Consider the following 12,673-nt stretch of genomic DNA (forward strand, 5'->3'; position numbering starts at 1 on the left):
GAGCCCTGTTCTAAGCGCTGGGGTAAACACAGGGGAATCAGGTTGTCCCACGTGGGGCTCACGGTCTTCATCCCCATTTTACAGATGAGGTCCCTGAGGCCCAGAGAAGTGAAGCGACTTGCCCCAAGTCCCAAGCTGACATGTGGCGGAGCCGGGATTCGAACCCATGACCTCTGACTCCCAAGCCCGGGCTCTTTCCACTGAGCCACGCTGCTTCTCAATCCTGCCTCCGCCACTTGTCAGCTGGGTGACTGTGTGGGCAAGTCGCTTCACGTCTCTGGGCCTCAGTTCCCTCATCTGGAAAATGGGGATGAAAACTGTGAGCCCCACGTGGGACAGCCTGATGACCTTGTACCTCCGCCAGCACTTAACAGACACCATCGTCATCATCATTATCCCACACGCCTGCCCGGGCACGGCGGGGCACAAGGACACGCGGTGGCACTCGCCATCCCAGCGCGCCCAGTTTGCACGAAGCGTTATTATTATTAATCGTATTTATTGAGCGCTTACTTTGTGCAAAGCACTGTTCTAAGCACCTAGCACTATACCAGGGAAGCAGCATGGTGCAGCGAACAGAGCCCGGGCCTCGGAGTCAGAAGTTCATGGGTTCTAATCCCGGCTCTGCCGCTTGTCTGCTGTGTGACCTTAGACAAGTCACTTCACTTCTCCTGGCCTCGGTTACCTCATTTGTAAAATGGGGATTGAGACTGTGAGCCCTAAGCGGGACAGGGACTGTGTCCAAACCGATTTGCTTGGATCCACCCCGGCGCTTAGTACAGTGCCTGGCACGTAGTAAGCGCTTAACAAATACCATGATTATCATTATTATTCCTACTAAGCATTCGTTCAGTCATATATTGAGCGCTTTGTGCGTGCAAAGCACTATACAAAGCGCTTGGGAGAGGGCAATATTACGACAAACAGACCCATTTCTGCCCACAACGAGCCGGCAGGACGACCCCCGGGGGTCTCACTCTGGGGGCACACGAAGATAATGATGCATTTTGTAATAACGCTAATAATGATGGGATTTGTCAAGCGCTTACTGTGCGTCAAACACTGTTCTGTGCGCTGGGATAGAGACAAGATCCTCAGTTGGACGCGGTCCCTGTCCCACACGGGGCTCACAATCTTAATCCCCATTTTACCGATGAGAGAACTGAGGCACAGAGAAGTTAAGTGGTTTATTCCAGGACACACAGCGGACAGGTGGCCGAGACGGTATTAGAACCCAGGTCCTTCAGGCTCCCGGCTCCCCTCCATTCATTCATTCGATCGTATTTATTGAGCGCTTACTATGTGCAGAGCACTGGACTAAGCGCTTGGAATGGACAATTCGGCAACAGATAGAGACCGTCCCCGCCCGACGACGGGCTCACGGTCTAAACCGAGAAGCAGTGTGGCTCAGTGGAAAGAGCGCGGGCTTGGGAGTCAGAGGTCCGGGTTCGAATCCCAGCTCTGTGGGCAAGTCACTTCACTTCTCTGTGCCTCAGTTCCCTCATCTGTCAAATGGGGATTAAGACTGTGAGCCCCATGTGGGACAGGGGGACAACCTGATGACCCTGTATCTCCCCCAGCGCTTAGAACAGTGCTCTGCACATAGTAAGCGCTTAACAAATACCAACATTATTATTATTATTAAGCGGGGGAGACAGACGGCAGAACAGAACAGAACAAAAGCAAGACAACATCATCCAGCTAAATAGAATCAAGGAGATATACAGCTCTCTAACAAATTGACCTGCCTCCAAAATGACCCAAATCATTTCTTTCCCTCTTTTCTCTCTTCCTCCCCCTCAGAAAAGACTTCACATCCTCACTATGTCTCCCGTTCCAAGAAGATCGCCCTGGTCTACCCCAATTCCCCCTTGCTGCAAAGTAAGCCCGATTCCTCGCGTTCTAGCCAGGGGTCACCGTCGGCCCTAAAGGATAATGACCCCTCCAGGTCGAAGCTCATTAGCGAGGCGGCCTCCAGACTTCCTTTCTCCCAAAATAAACAATCCCGGTCCCTTCTCGAGCCGATCCCAAGTCCCTTCAAGCGAAAAGGAGCAAAGTTTGGTTTCCAGCTGACGGGGGAAGGGGCCGGGCCGGTTGGGGGGCCGGCGGGAGGGGAGTGGAGAAGAAAATGACTTAAAAGCGTTCACGAAAGCTCCGAGCCATTGATAATGGTGGTGTTTATTAAGCGCCTACTATGTGTCGAGCACCGTTGTAAGCGCTGAGCACCGTTCTGAGCCAACCACCAGCTGGGAAAGTTTGAGCAGCTCCGGAGAGCGGGTCGGGGGGACCGTGAGGTTTGGGAAGGGGCGGGATGTTGGACGGCTTTGAGCCGGGTCAGTGTTTCCATTCCCAACGCCTTTTCCAGGGTCTCCGCCTGGAAGGCCGCTACGCAAGGAGGGGGGTCTCTGTGCCCTCCAGGGAGAGGGCGAGGAGAGCAGCTGCCAGATGTGAGCTCTCTCTGGGCAGGGATCGTCTCTCTTTATTGCTTTGGTGTACTTTCCCAAGCGCTCAATAATAATAATAATGTTGGCATTTGTTAAGCGCTTACTATGTGCTGAGCACTGTTCTAAGCGCTGGGGGAGATACAGGGTCATCAGATTGTCCCACGTGGGGCTCACATTTTTTTTAATCCCCATTTTTACAGATGAGGTCACTGAGGCAAACAGAGATTAATAATTATGGTATTTGTTAAGCGCTTACTATGTGCAGAGCTCAATACAGTGCTCTGCACACAGTAAGCGCCCAATAAATACGACTGAATGAACGATCACTTCCGGGCAAAGGTGTGGCAAAGCTTGGCTTTTGCCACAGGTGCAGAGCGCTCGGAGAAGGGGGCGGAATCGGACAGTTAAGGCAAATAATAATAATAATTGTAGCAATGAAGTGCTTATTATCTGTCGAGCGCTAAACTAAGCGCCGGGGTAGATGCAAGATTCATTCATTCCATAGTATTTATTGAGCGCTCGCTGTGTGCAGAGCACTGGACTAAGCGCTTGGAATGGACAATTCGGCAACAGATAGAGACCATCCCTGCCCAATGACGGGCTCACAGTCTGATCGGGGGAGCCGGAAGGACAAAAACAAGACGACATAATCACGATAATGATCAGGTCGGACAGTCCCCGTCCCCCTTGGGGCTCGCAGTAGGAGGGAGAACAGGTAGTGAATCCCCACTTTACAGAGGAGGAAACTGAAGCAAAGTTATTTATTTTGTTAATGAAATGTACATCGCCTTGATTCTATTTAGTTGCCATTGTTTTTACGAGTTGTTCTTCCCCTCGACTCTATTTATCGCCATCGTTCTCGTCTGTCCGTCTCCCCCGATTAGACCGTAAGCCCATCAAACGTCAGGGACCGTCTCTATCTGTTGCCGACTTGTTCATTCCAAGCGCTTAGTACAGTGCTCTGCACATAGTAAGCGCTCAATAAATACTATTGAAAGCAAAGAGAAGTGGCTTGCCCAAGGCCACACAGCAGGCAAGAGGCAGAGCTGGGATTAGAACCCATGACCTGTAACTCCCAAGCCCGGGTTCTTTCCACTGAGCCACGCTGCTTGTATCTACCCTTGTGCTTAGAGCAGTACCACATAATAAACGCTTAACAAATCCCATTATTATTATTATTATTATTATTATTATTATTATTATTATTATTATTATTATTCTCTGGGTCTCCGTTTCCTCATCTATAACGTGGGGATCAAATACCTGTTGTTAGATTAGATTAGACACCGTTCCACTCTGGATGGGACCCCCAGACTCCATCATTCCATCCTGGACGGGGTTGCCAGATCCCACCACTCCAAACTGGACGGGACCCCCAGACCTCACATTCCAACCTAGATGGGACCCCCCAGGCTCCACCATTCCAAACGGGATGGGACTGCCAGATCCCACCATTCCATCCTGGATGGGACCCCCCAGATCTCACCATTCCAACCTAGATGGGATCCCCCCAGGCTCCACCATTCCAAATGGGACGAGACCCCCAGGCCCCACCATTCCAACCTAGATGGGATCCCCCCGGGCTCCACCATTCCAAATGGGACGAGACCCCCAGGCCCCACCATTCCAAACTGGACGGGACCCCCAGATCTCATCATTTCCAATCTAGATGGGACTCCCCCCAGACTCCACCATTCCAAAGAGGACGGGACCCTCAGGCCCCACCATTCCACCCTGGTCAGGACCGCCAGATCCCATGCTTCCAACCTGGTCGGGACCACCAGACCCCACCATTCCACCCTGGATGCGACTGCCAGATCCCACCATTCCATCCTAGATGGGACCCCCCAGGCTCCACCATTCCATCCTGGATGGGACACCCCCCCCCCCAAGACCCCATCATTCCATCCAGGACGGGCCCCCCAGGCCCCCTGGCTGTAGTTCTTCTGCCCTTGCTCCATTCCTTCCCCCGCCCCCCACCCCCAGGGACCCCGGCAAGGAGCAGCCCAGGCACCCCACCCTGCCACTCTGCGGTGTCTACAGATAGCACCGCGCTACAGGTTGTGCTCAGACCCTCCCCCGCCCCCCTTCGGCTCCAGCGTGGACATTAAGGGCCGGCAGAAAGGCAGACGGAGAGAGGGGGCCGGGGCAAGGTCCGGCCAAAGCCGGGGTCAGGGAGGGGAGGAAGCGGGGGGCCTGAAGTGGGGGCCAGAGATGGGGGCTCTTCCTTCCTTCCTGACCCCTTGTCTGCCTCCCACCAGCCTCCAGCGCTTAGAACAGTGCTTGGCACATAGTAACCGCTTAACAAGTACCATAATAGTCTTCCCTGGTTGGCCCCTCCAGGGAACTTGTTGCCTCTGCATGTGACTGATTTGCACCCTTTATTCACCCCTCACTCGACCCCACGGCCCTTATAATAATAATAGCATTTGTTAAGCCCTTACTATGCGCCAAGCACTGTTCTAAGCACTGGGATAGATCCAAGGTGAGCAGGTTGTCCCACGTGGGGCTCGCGGTCTTCATCCCCATTTTCCAGGTGAGGGAACTGAGGCCCAGAGAAGCGAAGGGACTCGCCCAAAGTCACCCAGCTGACGAGTGGCGGAGCCGGGATTAGAACCCACAACCTCCGACTCCCAAATCCGGGCTCTTGCCACTGAGTCACGCTGCTATTTATTTATTTATACCAATATCTGCCTCCTCCGCTAGACTGTAAGCTCGTAGAGGGCAAGGATGTGTACCAACTCTATCATATTGTATTCTCCCAAGCACATAGTACAGTGAAGCAGTATAGTATAGTACAGTGTAGTACAGAGAAGCAGCGTGGCTCAGTGGAAAGAGCCCGGGCTTGGGAGTCAGAGGTCATGGGTTCGAATCCTGAATCTGCCACTTGTCAGCTGTGGGACTGTGGGCAAGTCACTTCACTTCTCTGTGCCTCGTTTCCCTCATCTGTAAAATGGGGATTAACTGTGAGCCTCACGTGGGACAATTTGTTTACCCTGTATCTCCCCCAGCGCTTAAAACAGTGCTCTGCACATAGTAAGCGCTTAACAAATACCAACATTATTATTATTATTATTGTTACAGTGCTCTACACATAGTAAGAGCTCAGTAAATGACTAATTAATTGGATGGGAGGAATCCAGTCAGTCAGTCATATTTACTGAGCGCTTACTGTGTGCAGAGCACTGTACTAAGGGCTTGGGAAAGTACAATTCAGCAATTAAGAGGGACAATCCCTGCCCCGAACGAGCTCACAGTCTGGGGAGGGGGGAGGGGCGGGAGACACACATCGGTACAAATCAACAGACATCAATATAAATAAATAAAATGACATATATATGTATACATAAGTGCTGTGGGGGGAAGAATGGGGAGAGCAAAGGGAGTAAGTCAGGGTGAAGCAGAAGGGAGTGGGAGATGAGGAAAAGTGGGGCTCAGTCTGGGAAGGCTTCTTGGAGGAGATGGGCCTTCAATAAGGCTTTGAAGGCGGGGAGAGTCACTGTCTGGCGGATTTGAGGAGGGAGGACGTTCCAGGCCAGAGGGAGGACGCGGGCCAGGGGTCGGTTGCAGGACAGGCTCTTGGCCCGCAATCTCGGTGTCATCCTTGACTCGTCCCTCTCGTTCACCCCACACATCCTATCCGTTACCGAGACCTGCCGGTTTCACCTCTACGATATCGCCGAGATCCGCCCTTTCCTCTCCACCCAAACGGCTACCTTACTGTTACGGGCTCTCGTTATATCCCGGCTAGACTACCGTGTCGGCCTTCTCTCCGACCTCCCTTCCTCCTCTCTCGCCCCGCTCCGGTCTATTCTTCACTCCGCTGCCCGGCTCATCTTCCTGCAGAAACGATCTGGGCCTGTCACTCCCCTTCTTAAACAACTCCGGTGGTCGCCTATCGACCTCCGCTCCAAACAAAAACTCCTCACTCTAGGCTTCGAGGCTCTCCATCACCTCGCCCCTTCCTACCTCTCCTCCCTTCTCTCTTTCCACCGCCCACCCCGCACGCTCCGCTCCTCCGCCGCCCACCTCCTCGCCGTCCCTCGGTCTCGCCCGTCCCGCCGTCGACCCCCGGGTCGCGTCCTCCCGCGGTCCCGGAACGCCCTCCCTCCTCACCTCCGCCAAACTGATTCTCTTTCCCTCTTCAAAACCTTACTTAAAAATCACCTCCTCCTAGAGGCGTTCCCAGACTGAGCTCCTCTTCCCCCTCTACTCCCTCCGCCATCCCCCCTTTACCTCTCCGCAGCTAAAGCCTCATTTTCCCCTTTTCCCTCTGCTCCTCCACCTCTCCCTTCCCATCCCCACGGCACCGTACTCGTCCGCTCGACTGTATATATTTGCGTTACCCTATTTATTTTGTTAATGAATCGTACGTCGCCTCGATTCTATTTAGTCGCCATCGTTTTTACGAGACGTTCTTCCCCTCGACTCTATCTATCGCCATCGTTCTCGTCCGTCCGTCTCCCCCGATTAGACCGTAAGCCCGTCGGACGGCGGGGACCGTCTCTATCTGTTGCCGACTTGTTCATCCCAAGCGCTTAGTACAGTGCTCGGCACATAGTAAGCGCTCAATAAATACTATCGAAAGATAATAATAATGTTGGTATTTGTTAAGCGCTTACTATGTGCCGAGCACTGTTCTAAGCGCTGGGAGAGATACAGGGTCATCAGGTCGTCCCACGCGAGGCTCCCAGTTAATCCCCATTTTACAGATGAGGGAACTGAGGCACAGAGAAGTCAAGTGACTCGCCCACGGTCACACAGCTGACAAGTGGCAGAGCAGGGATTCGAACTCATGACCTATGACTCCCACTGAGTCACACTGCTTCTCTAGCCACACTGCTTCTCTAGAAACCCCATTTTACAGGTGAGCAACCTGAGGCACAGAGAAGTTAAGTGACTTGCCCAGAGTCACCCGGCAAGCAATCGGCAGAGCGGGGATTAGAACCCAAGCCCTCTGTCTCCCAGGGTCGGCGGGGAGGGGGCTCTTTCCACTAGGCCACGCTTCTTCTCAGGCGGCCCCCTCCCAACCCCAACTCTGCCCCCCGGATTTGCCCCCCAACACCTTCCCCTTTCCCACCTTCGGCCCTCTCCCCGGAAAGGGGCCGGAGCCGGCGGAGAGCAGGGTCGTCTCCCGGTCGGCACCCGGCCTCCCCTCCCCGGTGACCCCCGTGGGGGTCCGGGATCCGGGTGGGAACGGGGAGGAGAAGGCCGCGGCGGGTGGATAGGGAGGAGGGAGTCGGTTCCCATGGAGGAGAAGCAGTGGGGGCGGAGGAGAGGGTCTTTGGGGACCAGCTGAGGGTAATCACGGGGCCTGAGAGAGAACAGTCCCCCCCCGCATCACCCCCGGCCTTTCCGGGAGCCGCTCGGCGGGAAGAAAGAGGTCGGCGACACGAGGCGGGCTCGGGGGGATAATGGAGCCAAAGGTCCACGGAGAAGGAAAGGGAGGGGACCCTGACGAGGAGGAAGACATCTCCTCTGTCTGCCCGCCGGCCTCTCACCCGCATCCTGTGTCGGGCCTGGAACGCCTCCCTCTTCACATCCGGCAGATCATCGCTCTCACTCAATCCTATTTATTGAGTGCTCACCGTGTGCGGAGCGCTGTACGAAAGGCTACGGAGAGTACCCTCGGACGCATTGACGGCGGCGCGGCTCAGTGGACGGCGCACGGGCTTGGCAGTCAGAGGTCTGGGCCCGAATCCCGGCTCTGCCACTTGGCAGCTGTGGGACTGGGGGCAAGTCACTTCACTTCTCTGGGCCTCAGTTCCCTCATCTGGAAAATGGGGGTTAACCGGGAGCCTCACGTGGGACGACTTGATGACCCTGTATCTCCTCCGGCGCTTAGAACAGTGCTCCGCACAGAGTAAGCGCTTAACAAATACCGACATTATTATTATTAATAAAAGCTATAGCAGTGTAACAGACACATTTACATAGGCTGCCCGAAACCCAACCAAATGGATTTTGGAGCAAATTAAGCCAAAGTGTTTTCTGGAACCACCGATTCGACTGTGAGCCCGTCCTTGGGCAGGGATTGTCTCTATCTGTTGCCGAATTAGACATTCCAAGCGCTTAGTGCAGTGCTCTGCACCTAGTAAGTGCTCAATAAATACTACTGAACGAATGAACGGAAGGCCAAATGACTCGACTTAGAGGAGCGTATTTTGGACGCATGAGGAGGACTGATTCTCTGGAGAAGACACTAGTGCTAGGAGAAGTCCGGGGAAAATGTGGAAGCGGCAGCCCGGCGGCTAGATGGATGGAGAACGTGACGACGACGACGGAAGAACCGTTAGAAAGGTTACGGAGGTTGTCTGGAGAAAACATATCCGGAGTCGACGCCAGTCGGAAACGACGACACTTAATAACGGACACGGTCCCTGACCGCGACGAGCTTACAGTCTAGAGGGGATGACAGACTGGAATATGAATAAATACAATTACGGATTGGGAGGGGGAATGAATAACGGGAGCAAGACAGGGTGACGCGGAAGGGCGTTAAAAAAAAAAGGAAGGTTTAGTCAGGGAAGGCCTCTTAGGGGAGACGGGCCTTCGAAGACGGCTTCGAAGGGGGGTGGGGAGAATAATTGTCTGTCGGATGGGAATAGGGAGGGCGTACCAGGCCAGAGGCAGGATGTGAGCAAGGGATCGGAGGCGAGATAGACTAGATTGACGTACAGTGAGAAGGTTGGCATCAGAGGAGCGAAATATGCAGGCTGAATTATAGTATTGATTCAATAGTACTTACTGAGCGCTTACTAGGTGCGGAGCACCGTATTTAGCGCTTGGAATGCACAAATCGGTAACAGATAGACAGTCCCTGCCCTTTGACGGGCGCACGGTCTAATCGGGGAGTAGCGAGGTGAGGTAGGAGGAGGGAAGGTGATCGAGTGCTTTAAAGCGGTCTATCCCCACCTTTAAAGCCTTATTTATAATGTCGGTATTTGTTAAGCGCTTACTATGTGCCCTGTTCTAAGCGCTGGGGGAGATACAGGGTCTTCAGGTTGTCCCACATGAGGCTCACAGACTTCAACCCCGTTTTACAGATGAGGGAACTGAGGCCCAGAGAAGTGAAGTGACTTGCCCACAGTCACACAGTCCGTCTCCCACTCTAGACAGAGTGGCTCAGTGGAAAGAGCCCGGGCTTGGGAGTCAGAGGTCGTGGGTTCCAGTCCCGGCTCTGCCACGTCAGCTGTGTGGCCGTGGGCCGGTCACTTCACTTCTCTGGGCCTCAGTCACCTCACCCGTAAAATGGGGATTAACTGTGAGCCTCACGTGGGACGACGTGATGAAACGCGTTATCTCCCCCAGCGCTCAGAACGGCGCTCGGCACAGAGTAAGCGCTTAACGAACACCAACATCATTATTATTATTAGACTGTCGGCTCACGGTGGGTGGGGAACCTGTCTACCTCCTCTGTTGTGCTGCGCTCTCCCCAGCACTTAGTACAGTGTTCCGCGCAGAGTAAGTGCTCAAGAAATAGAACTGATTGAAGGAGTGGAAGAGGAAGATATTAAATTCCCAGTATTTGTCAGCAGCATGCGCCACCCTGTTGGAATGGGTTTCCCCCATCACCCCAACCCAGCCAGAGCGGGAAGAGTCATCCCGGCCGTGAGAGGCGCAAGGAATTTGGATCCGAGAGGCTTTGAGAGCTTCAGACTGCGGAGGGGGGAGGGTGGGTGCATGCGCACGCGTGTTTTCCAAGGGGAACCCACAGGAAAGAGTGGTTGCTACTCCAGGCTGTCCTGGGGGTGCGGATGGGACCCCCCTGCTGCCTTCCGCAGCCCCAGCTAGGGTGACCAGTCTTCTTTTTTGTTGTTGGTATTCGTTAAGCGCTTACTATGTGCCGAGCACTGTTCTAAGCGCCGGGGTAGACACAGGGGAATCGGGTTGTCCCACGCGGGGCTCACAGTCTTAATCCCCATTTTACAGATGAGGGAACTGAGGCACCGAGAAGTTTAGTGACTTGCCCACAGTCACCCAGCTGACAGGCGGCAGAGCCGGGAGTCGAACCCACGACCTCCGACTCCAAAGCCCGTGCTCTTTCCACTGAGCCACGCTGCTTCTAGCTCGCTCCCCGCCCTCCCGCTTCGGGCAGGGCAGCACCATCCACGGGGGTCCGGAAGAGGGACGACCGAGCCAGTGCCCTCCCGGGTCGGGTCAGTCCCAACGGCGGGCGGGCCGGCGGGGCTTAGGGGGCCCGATGGGGAAGGCCCAGGGTTGAGGCCCTCGGGGACAGGAAAGTCAGAAGGTCATGGGTTCTAATCCCAGCTCTGCCACTCGTCTGCGGTGTGACCTCGGGCAGGTCACTTAGCTTCCCTGGGCCTCGGTTCCTTCTGCCGTAAAATGGGGATTGAGGCCGTGAGCCCCACGTGGGACAGGGACGGTGTCCAACCCAGCTTGCTTGCATCCACCCCAGCGCTTAATACAGTGCCTGCCAGAGTAAGCGCTTAACAAAGCAGCGCGGCTCAGCGGAAAGAGCCCGGGCTTGGGAGACAGAGGTTATGGATTCTAATCCCGGCTCCGCCCCTTGCCGGCTGTGTGACTGTGGGCAAGTGACTTCACTTCTCTGGGCCTCAGTTCCCTCATCTGCAAAATGGAGATTGAGACTGTGAACCCCGCATGGGACAACCTGATTACCCTGTATCCCCCCCCAGTGCTCAGAACAGTGCTTGGCACCTAGTAAGCGCTTAACAAATGCCATCGTTATTATTATTAAAATGGAGATGAAGACTGAGAGCCCTGCGTGGGACAACCTGATGACCCTGTATCTCCCCCAGCGCTTAGAACAGTGCTCGGCCCATAGTAAGCGCTTAACAAATATCATTATTATTAGTAGTAGTAATAGTAGAGGGCCGGGAAGGGGGAGGAAGAGAGAAGGGGACAAGAACCAGGGCTTTACAGGGGAGAGGAGCAGAGGCTGGGCGGTAAATAAACAATAATAAGCCGCCAATTCGAGGCTACGGCCCCGAGTCAAAAGCCCAGATACAAGGGGAGACCCTGCGGGGGGCTGGGAGTCGGGGGGTGCGGGTGTAGACTGACTGGCTGGGAAACCAAGGACCCCGGCAGCCTCCGCCGCCGGCCCCGGCCCGAGCCTCTCTCAGGAGAGGAGGCCGCTTGTCTTTCCCAGGGTCGGGCCCGGCAGCTGGGGTCCCTTAAGGCAGAGGAATCACAGCTTGGGGGGGGGTCAGGGAAGGGGGTGGGCGTTTAGGTCCCCTGGGGCCCAGGTCAGCCGGAAGCCGGCCCCGCGGGACGAGGTCGGGCAGCTGGATAAACACGGCAAGGAAGAAGAAAGGAAGAGCGCCTGGGGACAAGGCTAGAAAATCTCGGTCGTCCTCGCCGGGGGCCCCCGCTGCCCTGCGGCACAAGGAGCTTCCTTTCTCTCGGCCAGCGGGGCCAGGAAAGCTGGCACCTCCTACCCTGGAAGCAGCACGGCCTAGGGGATAGGGCCCGGGAGTCAGGTCACCGCTTCTGATCTCGGCTCCGCCACTTGCCTGCTGTGTGACCGTGGGCACGTCACTTCGCTTCCCGGCACCCTGACTGGGCACCTCCTACCGGGGCGAGCCTCAGCCCCCTAACCGGGAACCACGTCCCCCAGCCCGGGCCGATAAGGGCCACGGGCAGGTGAGGGCGTCTGTCCGAGAGCCCGCCGGGGTCCGGGGAGCGCCCGCTGCCCCGCCACTGATGAGCGGGGGGCCCCCGGACACTTTGCGCCAAGGGTTCGGGGAGGCCGCGCGAAGCCCCGTAGGTAGGATTCTCTGCCTGGGGGACGGGGCAGCGTCGGGGTTCCCCTCTACGCCGAAACCCAGCCGCTCCCGTCTCCGAGCGGGCAGAAGGCGCAGGGCGGCCGCGGACGCTCTGGGGTCAGCGGGGAAACTGAGGCAGCAGGGCCGTCGGACCTGGAGCCGACCGTCCCGGTCGCTTCCTCCTCCAGGTGGTGGTGGGGGGACGGGACCCGGAGAGGCGGGGCCGTCTCCCCAGGGGTGGTGTATACGTGTACGGGGAGTACCCCGAGAGACCTCCGGCCACCGGCAGGAAAAATCGGGGAGGGCAGGAGACGGGGGGGTCCATACTCGGCTCAGTGCGTGCCCCAACGTCCCTAATTCAGCGAGGTGAATAGGAGGCCCGACTCCTGGGCCAGTCTGTGCCCAGCACTGGGAGAGGGCAGGGGGCAGGTGGTTCCACCCCGAGGCCAGAGGCCCTGACCGCGCCCCCCCCCCCCCCCGTCA

Source organism: Ornithorhynchus anatinus, chromosome 11 (assembly GCF_004115215.2).
Source record: "Ornithorhynchus anatinus isolate Pmale09 chromosome 11, mOrnAna1.pri.v4, whole genome shotgun sequence".
In the NCBI taxonomy this organism is placed as follows: Eukaryota; Metazoa; Chordata; class Mammalia; order Monotremata; family Ornithorhynchidae; genus Ornithorhynchus; species Ornithorhynchus anatinus.